This window comes from Camelus ferus, chromosome 15 (genome assembly GCF_009834535.1).
Source record: "Camelus ferus isolate YT-003-E chromosome 15, BCGSAC_Cfer_1.0, whole genome shotgun sequence".
Taxonomy (NCBI): Eukaryota; Metazoa; Chordata; class Mammalia; order Artiodactyla; family Camelidae; genus Camelus; species Camelus ferus.
The window spans coordinates 23,043,547-23,059,086 of record NC_045710.1 but is presented as its reverse complement, the minus strand read 5'-3'; the positions used below and the strand labels follow the sequence as shown (position 1 = coordinate 23,059,086).

The following is a 15,540-nucleotide window of genomic DNA, read 5'->3' as shown; positions in this document are numbered from 1 at the left end:
GAACAACCTCTCTTTTGATTAACTTATAGTCAACTGATAGGAACAATAACTACATATTCCAAATGCCTTTGCCGTATAACATAACCTGATCACAGGAGGGACATCCATCATATTAATAGGTCCTATCACAGGGAAAGGGGAAGACATAGGGGGTGAGAAGGTGGCATCTTAGAATTTTTCCTACCACAGTGGACTTAAGGTGGTTATATCATGTGGCCCTGTGGACTCTTCTCTTCATGGTCAGAGGGAGGCCACAGTATGATCTTGGAAAGCTCAGGGCCCAGGGCAGAGGCCCTTGGCCCCTGAGAGAGGTTCCGCCCCTCCCGCCACAGTAGTTTAGGATTAGAGCTAAGTCAGCATCCCCCTCAGGAGCCCAGACTCCAATGCTGAAAGACACTCCTCCCTTCCTTTGCTTTGGTGCCAATATTCCTTGCCTCCCCGTAACCTTAGTAGCGCTTATGGACAGACAGGATTGTCACAGCTGTATTAAACCCATATTTTGTCATTCTGGAGCTACCAACAGTTGGTTGCTTGGAGATTAACATATTATCAGTAAACACCAGAAACCTCCAGTCCCCTTTCTATCAGGAGCTGAGAGTTCATCTGGGCTCCTTGTTTACATCACTGTGCATTCCTAGAGATTACTGCTGGATCAGCCTATAAGCATCATTCTGATTCAAAGCATGGGAATATTGCTATGCATGCCGTGATTTTAATGCAAAATGACTGATTTATTAAACAAGCTAACAGAAAGTTATACATTCAAGTGAGCTTTGGCCTTTAATATAGTGTCCTTAGGAGACTGTATTCTAATAGTAATGAGACTGCCATTGTATAAATCATTTTTGCAATTCCTCCTTGGGACAAATCTTCAAAAGCCTGTGGCATACTCTATTTAATAACCCGGTGGTGGAAAATCTTCATCTACTGATAGTGACTTTAATTTGGGGGGAGAATCATGCCATTCAGATCCAAAGGTCATGATCAACTAATTTGTAGGTAATCTAGCTGAATTACGAAAACAAGGTACACATAAAAGTGTTCTTCCCAAGTTGTTTGTAACTGTACTCAAAGTAGTACGCACAATGACCAAGTTATTGCGAGTAAGATCACAGCCTACCAAAGTGACTCCCTTGAAGAATAACGTTAACAATTAGTGCTTTACGAGTTACCGAGGGGGCTATCATGTACAGATCTCTTGAAATAGAAGGTGGAAATATTTTTTATGATTAACTGCCATTAAATGAAAGAAATTGAGGTGCACAGAATATCTTTTCACAAGATCTCACAGCTGGTAAACAGCAGAGCCATCAAACTCAAGTCTTTAAACCTCAAATCCAGGGGTCTTACCATGAGACCAGGAGGGGCAGATCTACAGCACTTGTGTTTCCACTGTCCCCAACCAGGTTCATGGCAGCCCTTGCTAGCTGCTAGAAGATCTGGCAAGGCACTCTTTCCGCTGAGCTAGATTCAGACTCAGAATCCCAAACACAGCTCTTTAGGGAGCCAAACAAATGAAGCTGGGATACTCAACTTACTTTTCCTTTTGCATTATACCATGTTCGAGAGGACAGCATTCTTTGCTTTGTTTTATTTTTTTGAATCAACAGAATGCAGTAATCCAATCAAAAAGGACAGTCAAATGTGCTTGCACTTATTCAAGAAATCAATCATCTAAGTTATAAATAAGTAGGTCATTTGTGTCCTTTTTTTTTAGATTCCACATATAAGTGATATCATATGGCATTTTTCTTTCCCTTTCTTGCTAACTTTGCTTAGAATGATGATCTCCAGGCCTATCCATGTTGCCGCATAATTTTACTCTTTTTTATGGCTGAGTAGTATTCCATTGTATAAATATACCTCATTTTCTTTACCCAGTCCTGTTGATGGACATTTGGGTTGTGTCCATGTCTTGGCTATCATAAATAGTGGGAACAGTGCTCATTGAATGTACAATTTCTAGTATGTTTGCTTAAAAATCAGAGTCCTTACTTATTATTAAAGCCACACAATGTGTCAGTTAACTCTTTGGCTTTTAGTATGTGTTCCAGGCCATGAAACCTTAGGGTTTACTGGGAAATAGTAAAGCTAGGTGTTCTCCATAATTCACATTCCTCTTCAGAGGTCCTCTGAAGAATTACACAAGCCCACCTACACAACACACAGCTCTGAAGATACTCTCCTCTCCCCAAGCTCATTGTGTCTCCAGTTAGTTCTGAGGAGCCACTGTCCAACATGAAATCAGTACCATATAAAATGGCATAACTACCTGGCTTTTGGAATTTTAGGGTGTGTCAGTTTCCATGTACATCAGTTAGTTTAAATTAAGTTGTTCTATTTTTAAATTTGAGTTTAGTAAAGCAATCTGATAGCTTTGTTGATGGTCCTCCTAAGGTCTCAACTGAAGCTGATTTCTATTTTCTAACTGCCACTACTTATTTTGATTTTAGGTTTGTGACAGTAAATTAGTGTTTCTGAAAGAATGCCTGAGAACTCCTGCATCAGAGTCATCTAGGGAATTTTTTTAGTACCCTAGGTATGTCTGGTGTCTACTGGTGTTTCTCAGGAATATGAATTTTTAACAAGTTTCCTGGATGATTTAAGAGATTTAAGAACAACTGCAGGTTCTACTTCCACATAAAATGTACACAATTGTGAAACACTGTTGCTCTTGCCAAGGGAAAAAATCTATCTATACCTACATCTATATCTATATCTGTCTGTATCTTTAACTCTTTAAAGCCAGTGAATAGTGAAGAGCTGTGAACATAAAGAGGAGTAACCAAACTAAATTCCTGAAAATTCTAGACACAGGAAAATAAAAAGCATTGGAGATTTTGAAGAAAGGTCAATATAAGTGATCTAAACAGAGCACAGTGGAAAAAAAAAAAGATTAAAAACAAAGATATTAGAAACCCAGGCAACAATATCAAATAGTCTAACATACATGGAATTGAAGCCCCAGAAAACTAGGAGAGAGAAAATTGGACAAAGAAGTATTTTTATATATTAAAAATGTTAAGAATTTTCTGAAATTGATAAGATGTTAAACTACAGATGCAAGAAACTCAGCAAATCCCAAGCAGGATGAATACAAAGAAGATTGCCCCTAGGCATGTCAGAGTCACCGAAAACCAAAGATAGAAGAAAAATTCATAAAAGAAGCCAGGGGCAGGGGTGGGGTGGGTGGGGAGACACTTCACATTTAGGGGTAGAGGGGAGGAGAGATGTGGATGACACCACCTTCTCATAAAGAAGAGTCAGCACAGGGAACTATATTCAGTACCTTGCAATAACCTATAATGGAAAAGAATCAGAAAAGAAGAGAATACATATATATATATATATATCTGAGTCACTTTGCTGTACACCTGAAACAAACACAATATTGTAAATCAACTATACTTCAATTAAAAAAAAAAAAAAAAAGGAAGAGTCAGTTCCTGGGACTCCCTAGTGAATATGTACTTGTCTGGCCAAGACTGGGGCTTAAGAGACCACAAGACACTGTTTTGAATTGATGAGATGCTCAGAACTATGGCAGAACGAAGCCAACACTGAGAAGAGGATAAATCCAGAAAGCCACAGAGAAGCGGAGCCAGAGCCCCGGTGTGGCTTAGGTGCAGCATGCCTACTTTAGGACTTGTTATGCAAGATAATGAATCCCCTCATGGCTCAAGCCACCCTGAATTGGGTCCAAGGTTTCTTGAAGCTAAAAACACCCGCACCAACACAGCATCCCACAGACTCTTTGTTATTGAGAACATGTATGCCTGGGAATCTTTGCTCCAAACCATCCCATTTCCCAGAGGTACTAGCCAAGGAATTCATCCACAAACCAATGAAATGCTCAGTCTTTGTGGTCAAATGCCCTCTGTCTACCCTCTTCTTTTCCTTAGTTTTATCCTCTTCAACAACTACTCAAAGACACTTGGTACACTGAAATCACTCAAGCAATAATACCAAAAGCTACGTGATGCTGATTGGAGACACTTGAAGAGAAACAATGCTTTGAATTACAGCATGTTTCCTAGTGTTATTGAATAACACAAAGTAGGACCCACTTAGCCCTATACCCCAACTGCGTAATTCATCGTCTGGCTGATTTGGGAATGCCAGAGTGCTTTTGGGGGCCCTCTGAGCACTTCTTTCCTTTCCATTCCTTTTCTTGATTGCTTTCAGAAGAACCAAAAACAAACAAGGCATGTTAATTACTAAGGGCTATTCGTTATTTTGCTCAAAGCCTCAAAGCTTGAAAGAATCAGAACAATTTATTTTCTGAATTCAGTCACCACAATTTCTGAACCAGCCAACATAGGGACAATCTTTAGCACTTGTTGACAGTGTTCTTTCACTGCAAGCTGTAGTGCCCCTAAAGCAATGTTATAAGAGGGTCCTGTGGACTGAATGCAACAATCAAGTCTTTTTCTAAAGATGTGCAGATAAGATTGCTTGGGAGTTGGGAAGCGACTTTATTCTTGGAAGCCTAGTTAATTCCAAATTAACATAATGTTGAAATTTTCCTTGCCTACCCCAGAAGGGTAATGTCCCCTGTTTTGTCAATTCTATAATTTGTATATATTTACTTTTGTCCTAGTAGATCCAGAAAAGTACAGAGAATAATAAAACCAACATCCATATAGTAGCCAAAATGATTTAAATAATGCTAACATTTTGCCATAGCTCTGTCACGACCAATTATAATGATGGATATCTCTACTCGACTCATTAAATAAATTAAGTGAAACCAAGAGCCCCATTTCCATTTTTCTCTTTAAGGGTCATGTACAAGGAAACCTTTCAATTCTGAGCCTTTTGCAACCATGATTTCAAAACAAAAGAGACACGGGTTCAGGAATAGACCATAAGTACTCCAAATGAGACTTTAACATGGTTCCATTGCTGCCTGGAGATGGGCTATGGCCGGTGAGGGAGTCTGTGGGGGACATTAATACAGGACATTTAGCAAAGATAAATGTTCTATAAACACCCAAGTGGCTAGATCTGATGATCAGGAGCTTCAGGGAAACAAAGTCTAAAGCTACTCAGGTCTATGCTTTGCTGATTTCCTTTAATGCTTACGTATTCCAAGATTTCACTTTATAAGCATCTTCATTTTAAATAACATCCATACACAGCTTGAACTGCAGAAGTTTAGACACTAACCTCCTACCTGTTCCCCTATTTAGTTAACACTCATAGTCACGCCTAACCGTGTGGGTCTTGAATGACTTTCCTTTCTTCCATATATGAACATAATAAAGTTCCCCTCACCTCCCACACCAGACATATAGCTCTGTCAAAATTTCTTTTTAGAGCATTTATAGATTTTTGTAGTTTTCCCTGGTTTACAACCATCCAAGAATAAAAGCAGAGTTCAAAAAAGGGTTAAGCAATCAGTTGACAATTACAGGCATCCCTAACAGGGATGAAGAAAGCAAACAAACAGCTGCTTAACGGATTTCACTTAAAGCAAAATCATCTCGTTTCCCCTCTTTACACTAAGGTGTGGTGTCCTGGAGAAGCTTAAAAAGTTAGAAATCAAATTCTGCAAATAGATAGCCGTGATGATTATACAACACTGTGAATGTACTTCATGCCACTGAGTTGCACATTTAGAAAAAATATTAAAATGGTAAATATTATGTTTATGACAACAAATATTTTAAACTAGAAATTATAAAATATTTAAATAGTTGAAAAATAGACCAAATGAAATTGTAAAAAAAAAAAAAAACTAACATTTTGTCATGCCTTTTGGGCAAATAGAAAGTCTTTTAGAGTTGACAAGACGCAAATCTAGGTAGAATTTACCAGTACCACGTGTAATTCTATTTCTCAAACACTCTGTGGACTGAGGTCCACTCATGCTTTTTGCTTCCTAAACCAGAAAAAGAACAGGATAGCTGATGATTAAAACTACAAGAGATTCCAAATTTAAAATATGGTTTTACTCTGCTTCTGGACAGGACCCTTTCTCCTGTCTGGGCTCTGCAGTGACAGTCAGTCTGGTCACCCAAGTCCACATGGCATTATTTGATATTTAAAAAATGCAATTTTAATCTGTGTTAGGTCATACTTGCTTACTTTGATATGCTTTTTTAGCACGATATGCTTGAGCTACGTTGTGTGGATCAGGTTACTATGGAAAAGCCCTAATCAAGCTGTATATGAACTTTGTTAAACATTTAGCATCTGTTTCCCCAAATCCACTAGTAAAGGACTCAAAAGGTAATAAGGTGAACCAGTTCATTTTATGATAATGACCTGTCGCCTGGAAAACGTGTGCCTTACGTGCCCCCAAAATATCTGACTACAGCCAAACAGAAAAACAAGTCATTAGAATTTCTCCCTGACAGGGCCTTAGTTTACAACCAGCCAGTATATGATGAAAGTTTATGCTCCTTTTCCACATAAGTTATTTTTCCAATAGAAAATTGTTCCCAGCTGTTCTGACCCAGATGTGTTGGCAGCCCATGCTGTGAGGACCATTTTACAGGTGATGAAGCCCTCACACGATAAAGTTTACACAACTTATATACAGCTGGTCTCCAATACAACTTTGGACTTCTAATGCCACCTCCTCAAAAAATAAAAAAAAAAAGTGATTTCCTGGCACTTCACTTGGGGCACAGTTAAAAGGAAACTGCAGTGCTGTAGGCCCATATTTATGTAGGCCCTGGGCTTAGGAAGCTAGAATAAGATAAATGACCCAGGTTCCCCCTTCTCCTCAAGAATTCAGCCTGCTTTATCTGGAAACCACTCTGGACCACTAAGAAAATGATCAGAAATTGTCCCAGGGATTTGGCTTCCAGGAGAGGTTAAGTCATGATGTCTGAGTGAGCTCAAGTTGACATTCATCTTTTAGCTTTACCTTATCCCATTCTAGACTGCACCAATTCCCCTCTCCTTTCCGTTTAAATAAAAGGTCATTTTTTAAATGAACAAGTTGTTTGTAAAATTAGTGCAAGATCACCTTTCATTGGGAAGTCATAGGAAAACCAAAGCAATGTGATTGATAATCTGGGTGACCATACATCCAGGTTTTTCCCAGGACAGTCCCAGGCAATTTAACGTACATCAGATGCTTAATTTTTCAAACAAAACATTATTAATAATAGTGGAAATAGACAATCTGAGATGGGTTTAGTAGACCTCCACTTGGCATTCCCAGCCTCTGCCAGTCTTAAAGAGCAGTGTGGAGACACATGCAGTAAACTGAGTTCTCACTTTTTCTCCTGGTAAAATCTGAAGAATGACCAGTCATAACTTTCTCTTTTTTCCCAGTTGTTCCCTGATGAGGTGCAACTGACACACTCTTTGAAGAACAACATGGTAAAACAGTGTGCCCAGCCACCAGTTCCGAGGGACTCTGTGGTAGTGAGAGAGCCTGCCGTGACTTAGGTGGTCCATGAAGCTGCCCGGCCACATGCTGGCAGGGTCAGTGGGAAACTGAGAAAGTGCAGGGTAGATGTAGGTGAAACATGTTAAGGGAGTGGGGGCTGGGCAGCCCCATCATGGAACGTACAGACTACAGTTTGTATACTCTTGCTTACAGTGGTTTTGTCACTTACCATACAGTGTATCTACAACCAGTACTTACTGCACTGTTGGGGAACATTTTTTCTTTTATAACAAACTCTTTGGAGCGCAATCAGCTTCAAAAGATCAAAGTACAATTATAGGGAAAAATTAAAATATTAAAGCTGTAGATGAATGTATAATTTTCATAAAATATTTGTTGACATCTTGCTTCCACCACCATAGGGATATCATAATGCTATCGCTGGCTACATGAAAATCAGTAAACAGAAATTTGCTGAAGCATCAACATTGGCTTCAAAAGTTTGTTACTTTAAGTGGGCAATGCTCAAAGATGATTTAACACAAGCAGCTCCACAAGGTATGTTTTCATGTCACTCTGTGAAGCTTAATTTTTCACATAGGTGCAATGACTGTCCTCCTAAATTAATTTCACTCATTCTCAATTCCAAATTTTCTTATGCATGCCTGACAAATGTAGTACTAGCTGCTAATAGGTCTCCATTAGCTGAAGTAGAACTATGTGAGCATTGAGATGACATAAGCATTATATTAGGGTCATCAGATGCTTCAAGTGAGGAATTTGTCAATTCTAATAAGGGTTCATTTTTTTAAAAAACCAAATTCATAAAATTAAACCACTGGAAAGTTCATTTCATCAAAGGTGAAAAATCGGACATTATTTTGATTGATATTATATATCTAGTTTAAAAGTTCATCATTGAAGAGAAATTTGTTTGGAGGGTGATAAATTTTGATGGCCAGAATCCTGGTAGAAACCATATTATTACTAAACTTAGAACCTGTGGAACAGAAACATACTTGGACTGGGTAGTAGAATGTATGTATATAATTAGTATTTTTGTCCAAACAAGCTGTGGTAGTCCACCAATGGAAATGGAAACTGAGTTGTCATATTTTATACACACACAAACACACACACACACACACACACACACACACACACAGAGTAACTGGATCACAAAATTCTTTCTGCCTCTCAATTGATTTAAAATATCTGAGTCTTTATGATAAACTACCTTATTAAAATCAACCTAAGTGTCCTACAATGCTCTGAATTTTGGTTTCATTTGATTCAAAATCTTCTGGAAGTCTTCAAAGGATGGAGTGAATGGAGTTTGTTTTTTTTTTTTTAATTCAGCTTTTGAACTTAAACCTTTCAGAAAAATAGAATTATTGAAAACCAAGCTGACAAACAGGCAGGACCATATACATAATTTGTGGGGCCTAGTGTAAAATGAAAATCCAGAATCCCTTGTTGAAAAATTAAGAATTTCAAGATGGTGACAGAGGGGGCAAAAGCCAAGTGTGGAGCCCTTCTAAGCACTGGGATCTGTGTGAATGCACACGTCACAAGCCCACCAAGCCAGCTCCACAACAGGAAGACACTGAAATGTATCCTGCAAAAGTAGGGGGGGTGGGGCAGGTGGATTCAATGAGCACTCAATTAAGTACAAGATTTAATTCTGAGATTCCATAACTGTGCCCTAGATGATCTCAACCTGTGAGAAGAATATTTTGATGGAGCCCCTATTTTTATTTGGATAAATTTAGATTCTGTCCCAGAATAGGATGTAATTGAGAAGGGCTACAATCCTGAATCATCTAAATTTGGGGAACCATTCAAAAGAATCGTAAACAGAGACAACTCACTCAACAAGCTGTACCATAAAAATAGTTGTCAAAGAAAGGTACTCTGAATAGAAGACAAAATTACCTGAGGAAATATTTGGACTGAGTTATTTATATATTTCAATATTTTTTAAAATCAGAATTGAGACTAGCCTTTATTTAGCAGAACTGCTCTCAGCTTACCAGATACTTCATCACTGGTAGCGAGTATTTTCTCAATTAAATATATTGTGGTCTCTAGAGAAGTCAACAGAAGTATCAGCAATTTCAGATTTATTAAACTCAAAATGCAGACAATTTTGTGGGAAAAGTTAAAAATAATAAAACTATTCAAAACTATGTTCTGCAGAATATCATGACAGGTAGACTGAGAAGCTGATTAAAATACATATCGAGAATAACTATTCTGCTTAAATATTTTTTAATGTTCACATCAACATCAAGAAAAATTTCAAATTTGCTTTAATGTAGAGATATATGTTCTTTTATTTCTTCAAGGGAATTTTACATTTAAAAATTGTTCCTGAATAGAACCATCTTATAGATCTACCAATATAAGAAAACGATTTGTTTGTCAGTAAGAAAATCTTTCAGAAAAAGTTATCATCCTAATTGTTTTCATGCCCCCTTTTGCTGTCAAAGAATCTTTTATTATTTTTCTCCCTAAACTGCATTCTTTTAAATTTTTTATGCTTTTTTAATTGAAGTATAGTTGGTTTACAATGTTATGTTAATTCTGGTGTACAGCATAGTGATTCAGTTATACATATATATATTCCTTTTCATATTCTTTTTTTTACTATAGGCTATTACAAAGTATTAAACATAGTTCCCTGTGCTATATAGTAGGTCCTTGTCATTTATCTATTTTATAGATAATAGTGTGTATCTGTTAATCCCAAATTCCTACAGAGTGTCTTAATTTGGAGGACGAATTATAATGGTTATCTTAGTAATGATAATAATGGTCACCATTTATTAAGCACTTGGGGTGAGCCCAACACTTTGCAGGCATTAGTTCATCTGACCCATAAAACAAGCCTATAAAAGGCAGCGTTGTATCAACCAACCTAACTGCTGAGGAAACTGTGCCTTACGGTGGTTTGGCCACTTCTCTAAGGTCACATAGCTGGGAAAGGATCTGGGCCCAGGTCTCCTCTGACTCCCAGACTAGTGTGCTTTAACTCATCCTTTAGATGAGCTCACCATAGATTCTGACTTAAAAAGGACACTTGCCCAGGGAAGTTTCCAGGAACAAACCCAAGATCTCTGATACAACAGTCAAAACCCTGCTGCCTCTAAATATGACTAATGTGTGGCACTGATCACTGCTGATTAACTCATACCTTCACTTTATGGCACTGTTCACAGGGATAACAGAAAAGTCCATTCAGTCTCCAACATTTATTAATCACCAATGATATTAAGGGCCCTGTGCAGACACAGAAGGAAACCAGATCTGTCTCCTCCCCCGAGACCTTTCCCTGGAGTCGGAGGCCAGGATGACATGTGCCATTTAAATCCCCTGGGGTGATGGGCCTCGCTCCCTTTGTCCTGCAAGGACTCCCCTCTGGCAGAGCCATTCTTGGGCCTTCAGGGCCCTGACCTGGCTTCTACCCTTCTTCCTCCCCCCAAGTTGAGAAGGCCATGGCTGTCTGTAAGTTTGGAGAAAGACCGAGACAGAGAAAGAGAGTACTGGAGGCCAAGGATCAGCGGGGTTGAGGTTAACCCTTCCCAGCTTTGAAGAGTATGAGGGCTTGTACCCTTGTCACAGATGTGAAAGCTTCCGGGTCAATGAGACACCTCCCCTCAAATACCCAGTGCAGTTGTTTGAGAAAGGCAGAGTGTTTATCAAGCTTTCTGGTGCAAAAATCTCCCTAATTTCAATAATTTTTCATGTTACCATTTCATTAGCATTTTGTGTAGTGGAGCTTTATCTTTATTTATAAACAAATGAAGGCAAATAGTTGCTTGGATAACTGGCCAAAGAAATTTACTCCAAAGAGACTTAACCCATCAGGAAAACCTATTTCAATTGTTCACCCCAAAACTCATGATGTTGCACAGAAAAGATGTGCTTTACTTTAACACATATGATCCTTCTCTTATAAAAGGGGACACAATGGCAGAGGTCGGGTATAGTTCAGCGGTAGAATATATGCTTAGCCTGCACGAGGTCCTGGGTTCAATCCCCAGTACCTCTGTTAAAAAATAAATCAATCAATAAACCTAATTACCTCCCCCTGCCAAAAAAATAAAACAGTTGGACAAAAAAAATTTTTTTTTAAGCAGGGGGAACATATTACCGTAATGTTTACAGACCAAGCCATACTAATCAAGTTTAGATCTGAACCGTCAGGATCTTAAGCCATATCCACTGGGTAATCAGAACAATTCTGTGCTTCTTAGGGTGGTGCTTTCAAAATTCCACTACTTACTCTATCTCAGAATAGCTGTGCACAGGGGGAAGGCACAGAATGGGACCTTTCTAGCTGGAGATTTGGAATCTCCCCTTTGGTGCCCCCGTGGGTCTTAGCTCAGTGTCAGACTTTCAGTAGGTTTCCAGCTATTATTAAGCAAACACAATTACTTTATAATATCACTGATACCAGCTTGTCCTTGGCAGGCTGAGAAAGGATTTCTGGAAAAGTTATTAAAAGTCTGTCTCCAAAATACTCTTCAAGGCCATCCTTACATAAGGCAGGATAGTACAAGATGTACAAGATGGAGTTCTTCTATGGGCTGGCAAAGAGAATTTTAGGAAATTCCCTTTAGTGGCTATTAGGAAGAGTAGGATCCACTGCTTTCTTTCTTTCCTTTTTTTCTTTTCTTTCTTTTTTCTTTTTTTCCCAAATTAGGTCCTCCTGAAGATGTAAACGAATCCCCTTTAATGGTCTAACACAGGAAAGAAAACAGCTCTTTCTAGGGCTATCAAGACATTCACATACATCTGCGTTTCATGTGGTTAGCGCGTGGGGAGGATGAGAGATCTATGACTGTCTCCCCTTCTGATGTCGCCTTCATCAGAGCCACAAAAGAACAGTAAGTACAGCAGATCCCGTGATACACTGTCCAGACTCCCTGGCGGTGCAGAGGCTCACAGCTGAGTGAGTGTTAGCTGCTGCAGGCTCAAAGCTGAGTCTGTCCTCAGGGCTTGCCCTTGGCTGGAGGGAGCCACCCAACCCCAAGTTGCACTCCTCCCTGAGAGCAGACTCCATACAGTGACTGAGGCAGGGCTACAAAGGCCTGGACAGCTCTAAAGGGCCAGCCCAGCTCCCTGCAGGAGCATCTGATGCCTCCTGTTGCAACCACATCACAGTTCAACTTCTGCTGCCCAGTCTTGGGTCCCAACCAGCTCACAGGTGTTGATTCCTGGAGCACTCACTCCCCAGAAACAATCTGCATGCAGATCTTCATCTCAGAGTCTGCTTCCTGGAGAACATGACCTAAGACCATGACTACGGAGAAAGTACCTGTGACGGATGTGTCAGCCATTTCAAATGCTGGGTCTCTAACCTGTGCAGCATCTCTACCAAGTGGGTATTATTAATTTCATTCTATTGGTAATAAAACCAAGGCTCAGAGAGGTTGTGTTCCCTGCCTAAAATTACACAGCAAGTGAGGCACAAGTCAATGTTTATAGCCAGACTCTCAACTTTAAATTCCACCTAATTTACTACATTCATGGCCCTATGCTTGGCAACAGTGTTTCCCATCGCAGATTTTTTTTAATGAAGTCTAATTTTCATTAAAATAAAAATAAAAATTATATTTTAAAGATGAATGGAGTACCACTATAAAGGGGTAGCACAAAGGAGTTTCTCTGTGGTGACAGAATAAATAAAATTTGTAATTTAGTTAACAGTATTGTACTAATGTCAGTTTCCCAGTATTAGTATTCATAATGGACTATGGTTAGTTACAACATTATCATTGTGAGAAGCTGAGTGACGGGTATAGAGGAACTTATGGTACAATTTTTGCACCTTCTTTAGAGTACAGAATTATTTCAAAATAATGTTTTAAAAGTTCTAAAGCAAAAAAAGAATGAGACATCAGAAATTTTGATGTCTTGAGAAAAATACTCCTCTAAAGGGACTTTACAAGGTATCTCACAATAATTGCTAAAGAGTAACATTAATCAGTTATCAATAAGAACTTAACAGAAATTTTTTTATGATTCATTGAGGGTTGAGTCAGCCCTCCAGGAAGCCAATCTCCCCACACTCAGCTGGCTTTAACCTTCCACCCTTAGAATCCAAATCCTCTCTGGGCCCCTAAACAAAGGGATTGCCCAACCAGCAGATATTGTCTCCCCAAGGCTGCCATCCACAGGCAGCTGTCCTGGGGCCCCGCCTAGTCCCTCCCAGTGAACTAGTCCGTCAAAATCTATAGTGGCCCTTAGATGTGAAGGATGAAGTACAGGACAGTCACTGGAGGAAGGAAGATGATGATGGGATGGAATCAGGGTTGGGAGGAGGACGCCACAACCCCGAGAAGGAAGGTGTGTGTAAAGAGAGGGGCATCACATTCTGCTCTAATCCCTGTAATGTCTCCTCCATTGCACCAGAAAAGTCTGAGTCATGAGAAGCACTCACGCTCAGGATGGCATTTACGTGGTTTCTAAAATTCTAATTTTTACTTGAAAGCTCAAATTTTATCTTTGGCACAAGTTCTAACAGCTGTTTTCCCTTATGTGACAGGCTCTCTTCACTCATTTTTAAGAAAATGTCTGCCAGACACTCAAGTCTGAACAACCACAGTCTGCCTGTCCATCTTTTGTTCCTTCAAGTAAAAATGGTACTCCACGGAAAAAGGAGATTATTCAGCGTGCAGCTCATACGTACAAGTGCTTTTCCTTGAGACACAATCCTACTTCCGTGTGCTTAAGAAGTGCTTTAGGCATTATTTCCTCTTTGGTCTCTCAGAAATTTAAAAATATATGCATTCAAGGGTCAAAAATTAACATTTTTTTTCTGCGTAATCAAAGGCATTCTTAAATGAAGCTGCTTTTTTTTTTTTTTTTTTTGCCAGTACATGGTGATGAAGAATACAATATCCAGTAGCAAAATTTGGTTCTCTGCCTTGATTTATACTCAGACAGCTACAGTTTCACTCACCTGTTGCTCTTGTACCACCAATGCAAGTGTCAGCAAAGTGAGAAAGGGGAATCACGTCTTAGGAGTACCCCCACTCCTGCCCAGGGGTTTGCAGACCACACATTGAGAGTTGCCATAGCACAATGATGGAAGCGGGGTTGGGGATGGCGTTTTATTAGAAACAAAGTAGGTACACTGGTCCTTTTGGGCTGAGGCACACAAAGAGGGATGGAAGTTTTGTGTAAGAATCAAAGGAGGATGATAGGTTAGGCAGAGGGAACAGTGTGTGCAAAGGCTCAGAGGCATGGCATGTGTGGTGTGCACCGTGAACCTCAGGAACTCAGTGTTCATGCTGCAGTCCGCTCTGTGGCCAACACTGCCCTTACACCTTCAGAATGCATGATCCAAGAATAAAACCCCACATATCAGCATTTAACATATGCCTGGCGTGGTTCTAAGCATTCACTTAATCTTTGAAACAGCTCTACCGGGTTGATGCTATTATTATCCCCTTTTAGAGATGCCGAAACTAAGATGAGCAACAAAGAAGTTAAATAACTCACACCAGATTCCACAGCTTGGAAACGACACAGCCAGAACTGAACGCGAAGGGCCTGACTCCAGAGTCTGGTGCCATATACAGCTCCTCACGAGGAAGAGAGAGAGGCTCCGCTTCCAGTCTGGGAAATCTCAATTGGCTGGCCCAGGTCACATGCCCATCCCTGGGACCAACAGTGAAAGGGGACACATGCCCGGCTCTACTGGGGACTTCTCCAATCAGAAAGGGCAACACAAAGTATACTAGACAGCAATGAGAATGAATGATCTACAGCACGTCTCCGTAACATAATGTTGGACAAAAGCAGACCCCAAAGAGCACATCCTGTGTGATGTATAAGCCAGGATTGTGCTCACCCTTCTGGAGGTGGTTAGTGACTAGAATGAGGCACTGGGGGGTGGGGATGGGGTCGGGTGGGGGCGGGGCGTGTGGCGAGGACGGTGACGTTCCGTTTCCTGATTGGTCTCATCCACTTCGTAACAATTCATTAAGCCACACACTTGCGGACTTCTCAACAAGTATATTTTTCACTTTTATGAACTGTTAAATTTTTTACTGAGTCTTTAGTGAAAACTAGAACTAGGCAGGGCGGGTGGGGGGTGGAGATCCACGAAGAAGTTTTATTTGGTCACGGTGGCAAATGGATTTCTCAGGATGAATAAAGGATTTATGCCCCACATCCTA

The 15,540-nt window shown here is 39.9% G+C and overlaps 1 long non-coding RNA gene across 1 annotated transcript in view; it reads right to left on the bottom strand.

Annotated features, from left to right (window-relative positions):
* Positions 1 to 14,947, bottom strand: part of LOC116668930 — a 42,915-nt gene extending 27,968 nt beyond the window's left edge. Inside the window, exon 1 of the long non-coding RNA XR_004326227.1 lies at positions 14,861 to 14,947. This is a non-coding gene — a long non-coding RNA (uncharacterized LOC116668930). The remainder of the gene's footprint in view (positions 1 to 14,860) is intronic.
* Positions 14,948 to 15,540: the final 593 nt, after the last annotated feature.